This window comes from Notamacropus eugenii, chromosome 5 (genome assembly GCF_028372415.1).
Source record: "Notamacropus eugenii isolate mMacEug1 chromosome 5, mMacEug1.pri_v2, whole genome shotgun sequence".
Lineage (NCBI taxonomy): Eukaryota > Metazoa > Chordata > Mammalia > Diprotodontia > Macropodidae > Notamacropus > Notamacropus eugenii.
The window spans coordinates 114,481,177-114,487,176 of NC_092876.1; the positions used below are offsets into that span (position 1 = coordinate 114,481,177).

General features: G+C 38.6%; 1 protein-coding gene across 1 annotated transcript in view; it reads left to right on the plus strand.

The window, feature by feature from the left end:
* FZD4 (frizzled class receptor 4) overlaps window positions 1-3,834 on the plus strand; it is a 183,882-nt gene extending 180,048 nt beyond the window's left edge. Inside the window, exon 5 of the transcript XR_011967333.1 lies at window positions 3,109-3,834. The gene's annotated coding sequence lies outside the window, so the exon portion shown is untranslated. The remainder of the gene's footprint in view (window positions 1-3,108) is intronic.
* Window positions 3,835-6,000: the final 2,166 nt, after the last annotated feature.

The following is a 6,000-nucleotide window of genomic DNA, read 5'->3' on the forward strand; positions in this document are numbered from 1 at the left end:
ATAATTTGGTATTGATCCTTATTTTTACTCAAATAAGTAGAGAGACGTAGCAGATAGATACTTGGCCTTGAAACCAAGAAGACCTGGTTCTGACCCATCCTTACTCCATGAACCTGGGCAATTCATTTACAGTGTTCTAGGTGACAAAGACTGTGGTACAAGGAGGTACTGATCTTTGGTAAAGGAATTTTCTCATGCAGGAGTTCCCTGTGCTAATGAAATCACAAACCTAGTCCCTTTCCCTATTCCCTCTAACTGATAGGGCAGCTTACTCAGAGAGAGCTGATTTGAAAATAGCTCTCATCAGTTATCAGTTGTTTCTTGCATGGGAAAATATAATCAATTTCATTTTTTGTGATGTTATTTGGTGTTCATTATGTCCAGCAACTCATGACTTTATCTTCCTAAAGAAAGTATTCATGATATATATATAGACAAAAGGTTTCTATAAGATCTCAAGGCTTTCATTTGTCATTTCTTACCCTTAGACCACATTTTCTAACATGTTTTTCACTTAGTTTCTTTTTTACCATTTTCATATCAGAGTTACTGAATACTAGAGTATAAGTTGATTTAATTTGGAGGGTCTTACTAAGTTATTTATACAAGGTGTCCCTAAAGTCTTAGTGCAGATTTAAGCCATTAAAGCTTCTCCATCTCATTATTCTCTGCAGCAGATATTAACACATAGGCTGTCATTTTACTCATGATGATACTTTTGGAAATGTTTGTCATAAGCACTGAAAAACCAAGGGTTCCCTGAAATGATGTTTTTGCTCTCTCTACTAGTTTCTTTATTGGCCCCTCAAAAAGAATCCGTGAGCCTTCTTTTTTCAACTTTAATAGTTTCTATTTTAATTTTTGAATTCTATTTTATTTTTAGTTTTAGTTTCAAATTCTTTCTCTGTTTATCCCTCTGACACCCATTGAGAAGATAAGAATTACAATATTCATTATACATATGAAATCATGCAAAACATTTCCACATTAGTTATATTCCAAAAAAAGAAAAAACAAGAAAAAGCAAGATTCAAAAATATGGTTCAATCTGTACTCTGAGTTTATCAGTTTTTCTATCTGGTGGTAAACACCATTTTTCATCATGAGCCCTTTGGAATTGAATTAGATCATTGCATCCATCAGCTACTAAGTCTTTCATGGTAGGTAATACTTACAATATTGTTATTACTCTGTAAATCAGTTCTACTGGTTCTGCTCACCTCACTCTGCATTAGTTCATAAAGGTCCTCCCAGGTTTTCCTGAAAACTTCCCCTTGATCATTTCTTGCAGTACAATAATAGTCCACCACATTCATATATCATAACTTGTCCAGCCATCCCTCAATTAAAGGACATTGTCTTGGTTTCTAATCTTTGCCATGACAAAGAGAGCTGCTATAAGTATTTTGTGCATATGGGTCCTTTTCCTTTTCCTTTGATCTCTTTTCTGTGTTGACTTATGAGTCATCTTTCCGCTACTTTCCAACTTGTACCTTCCTTTTGTCTTCAGGTTTCATTTATTGAGAATGTTGAGACAAATATTAAGTTCCTACAGTAATATGCTCAGTATATGATAACTAGACAAGCACCTGATATTCAAGGTACCAGCAGCCAAGTTAAAAAAATTATAGTCTTAGAACCCACTGTCCACATATTTCACCGCCTTATAGAGATAGAGAAGGGCCATACAGTGCTGAGGGTCATTTGGGGATTTTCTTTGTTCAGTGGGTTGTTGAGGTCAAACTACTGCTGATAAGCCTCTTTCTTAGTGCTTTGCTAGGCTGATCTCCAGAAAGCACATGATGTCTGTTGACAAACATGGTAACACTCACCAGATGTTATACTCTATCGGTTGGAGCTATAAGAACCCAGAGTTTATCACTCTCTCTGTCATGATAAAGCATAGGAAAAGGACTTTGTGGAAGGAATAAGATCTGGTGTTTTAGTGAATGGGAAAAAATATCTATCAGTCATCATTGTGACATGAAAGCTAAAGAGGCTAATATGATCTTAGACAACTTAGGCTCAATGATGTTATTATAATTATTATTTTATAGATGATGAAACTTGGCCTTTCTTCCCCCCCCCCCCACTTAGTAGTATTTTATTTTTTCCAATTACATGTTAAGATAGTTTTCAAGATTTTGAGTTCCAAATTTTTTTCATCCTCTTTCCTCTTCCCCCTCCCCAAGACAGCAATCAATCTGATATAGGCTATACATGTACAACCATATTAAAAATATTTCCACATTACTCATATTGTGAAAGAAGGAACAAAAGGGAAAAACCACGAGAAAGAAAAAACAAAAACAAAGAAAGAGGAAATCGTATTGTTCGATCTGCATTCTGACTCCCTAGTTCTTTCTTTGGATGTGCATGGCATTCTCCATCATGAGTCTTTTGGAACTGTCTTTATCCTAAGCATTTCTACAGACTATAAGCTGAACAATTCCAATTCCATTCCATTCCTTAAGCGTCTTAAAATGCCTATGGTATGTGAGGCACATTGGTAGATGCCCTCTATGAACTTGTAGCTTATTTGGAGAGGCAAGGCATATACACATGCTGAAAACTGTATGAAGACATTTGGGACACTCTGCATTTACAAAACAAAAAAAAAATGAAGTAAGTGGGGGAAGAGGAGAAATTCTGTCAGCAATGGTAGTGGTCAGCAATGGCCTCATCTAGAATGAATGAGTTATTTGAATTGAGCTTCTTGTGAAACTCTGTATGGGTCTAGATCCTTGTATCCTACTGTCAGTGGCACCCATTTAGAAGCAATGATAAGTAGCTAATCAGAAATGAGTTTGTCCCTTTAACTCAAGAGGTGCTTACAGGGTTCACCGAGTCTTGTCTGGATGTGTGTGTATGTATGTATGTATTTATATTTCATATATATTCTCCAGGATCTTGTCCCCATTCCTCACTGCAAAGAATAATCCAGAACTATGAGCAAAAAGAGTTTGAGAACCACTAAGTCATTGGAATTGACACTTCGTGAGCCCCCTTGTAGTTTCTCTATGGTGGGGAGGAGTTGGTGGGCCCCACGCCTCAACCAAATTACTTTTTAAAAAATTGACTCCATATACATTTTCCATCATCTAACAGGAGCAGCCTAAGAAGACCATGGAGGAATGAATCTTCAGCTGGTCTCCAAAGAGGGGATGGATTTGCTGCATACTACTATGAGCAGAACATTGAATGTTGTATTTCTTTTTGCGTTTTGTTTGAATGTATCAGAAATAAGGAGATGAGAATCAGAATCTCCTGGGCTGGGGTGGCTGCAGTTAGCACATAGTATAAGTATATATTTGTATTATAATCTGAGTAGAAGTAAATAAGGTGACTTAATAATTAATAGATTCCTGAAAAATTGCATAGAAATTGAATTTTTGTGAATCAAGTAATGTTTTAAATCAATATTTTCCTCTCCATGCTATTTTCCTTATTTCTATTGAGACCACTGCCACCCTTCTACTCCCTGAGTATTGCAGCCATGGAGTCATCCTCAATCCTTTATTCTCCTTTATCCCCATATCTAGTCAGTTGTCAAGTTTTAGCAATTCTACGTCCTTAATATCATTAAGATTTGTCTCCTCTCCCCTCCTTCCCCCTCCACTATCATCACCACCACCTGTCCTCATTCTCCTGGACTATATGGTAGTAAATTGGTGTCACCACCTCCAGTCTCTCCCTTTTCTAATCCAACCTTGACACAGCTATAAAACTGATATTGCTAAAGACAGACATATAGGTAGGTAGATGGATAGATAGGTCAAGCATTTATCAAGCACTTACTGTGTACCAGACTTACAAATAAAAGCAAGCAAAGCAGTCCCTGTCTTCAAGGCTCTTACATTCTAATGGGGGAAAGAAGTGGGACTACCATAGCAGTGGCCTGACTGGAGGGATTCAGGAAGTACTGTGGAGTCCTTGAACGAAGCCAGATGAGAAACGTAGTTCTTACCATAGCATCACCTTGCTCGAGAAGATTCAGTGGCTCCCTATTGCTTTTAGCATAAAAAAAGAAACTCTTCTATTTGGCATCTGAAACTCAGTCTTGTTCTAATCTGTCTTTCTTGACCAATTCCCCATTGCTTCACCTCATATGCTCTGTATTCCAGCTAACCTGACATAGTTGTTTCATGTGAATGGCATTGCATCTCTTCTTTTAGTGTCTTTTTCTATCTCCCCAACCCTCACTCTCCCCAGCTTGCTTGGTGAAATCCCTCCAGGTGGGTGCTCAAGTAATTAGAGGAGCCAGAGAAAAGAACTTAAAAGTGAAAGGACACCAAACCGCAACTAGAAAAGCTTCTTGCAGTGAAGGAACAAAGACTTGGAACTGGTTCCAGGTAAGAATCCACAATCGCCTCACTGATTTGCGCTATCCTTCCAAAATTGTTAAAACATTTCTATCAGCTTTGAACCAGGTACAGAAGTTGATGTTGCCAGTGCTAATGTCTAATCCATCATCTCTTTTAATAAATTAATTACAAAAAAAAAAAAGGATACACATCTCCCCTCCCCCAGTATGCTCTCCATCTTTACCTCTACTTTTTGGAATTCCTAGCTCCCTTCAAGGCTCAGTGCCTGGGCTACCTTCTACACGAGGCCTTTCCTAATCCCCCAAATTGTTGAAGCTACCTCCACACGCCAGCCAAATTACTTTTTAAAATTGATTCTATATATATTTTGCATTATCTTATAAGTGTACCTGTTCTTCCCTCTAGAATCCTGCAAAATCTTGGAAGCAGAAGCTTGTCAGTTCGTCTTTGTATCTCCAATACCTAGAAGAGTGTCTTGCATATATCAGGTATTTAATAAATACCTGATGAATTGAATGGCATTGCATTACAATAACTCAATATTTAAAGAAAATCTTTGGCCAACTAAAGAATATTTTTAATAAACAAAATTCATTCACACATTTGTCTGCTACATAAGCTCAGATTTTCACAAACTGGGTTTGCGGTAAAGAGGCAACACACCTGAATCAGATCACAAGATCTGAAGCAAGGACAGAGATCAGTTGGTGTAACCCTCTTACTTTACGTATGTATGTCTAATATATACACATATATATGTTTATCACATAGTTGTGTGTATACACACACACACACACACAGATTACCATGCACCAAGTACTATGCTAAGCACTGGGAATATTAACATAAGCAGGCAAGACAGCCCTTGCCTTCAAGGAGCTTACATACTAAGGTGTAAGACAGTACAGAAGGTGAGCTGACCTTGCCTGGAGCTGGCTGGCAAATGGTGCAGAGAGCTGGGGAAAAGAGAAGGTAAAAGCTCATGTACTAGAGCTGAGGGATCCAGGGCTCGGGTCCAGGTTACTAGTAAAGAAGTGGTAAAGTTGATTTTGCTGTGGCTGCTGTTGTTCATTGTTTGTCCTTCATTCTTGAAGAGGATCAATGACTTCACAGGGTAATGTCTTGACTTGTGCATGAATTGGACTTAAGTGAGGCAGAGCTGCACAAAGTCATCAGCCTCACTCTCTCTTCCTGAGTCATCAAGTCCAGGACAAAAGTCAAGATGACCAGTGATGGCCCAGGATGCAGTGAATGAGTTTGGTGTCTTTGATGTCTGACCAAGTTCTAAGCTCTCCCAGCACCTGCTTCAGCTGCCTTCATGGCTGTTGGACTAAATTGTTCTAATCTACCCATCCCTCCAGGGGAGTTCTTCACATTTTTGGAGTAGACAACCCCCAATTCACTGACGGGTTTCTCCTGTGAGGAGAGGAGGTAAAGCTGATGGTCCAGGTTGAGAAGGTGTGCTGTGGAGTAGGTATACCGTGAAGCAGGTTGGGACGTACCCTATGGGCCTCTGGTTAGATAAGGCTCATCTCAGTGTACAAACAAGAAAAAAAAGCCCAGCTGAAGAAATGACTTGTTCAAAGTCATCCAACTATAGTGAGAACTAAGGCTAAAAATGGTAAATCCCAGTGTTGGAAGTTGCAGTTGTTAGGAAAAGAAAATAGAACATTTG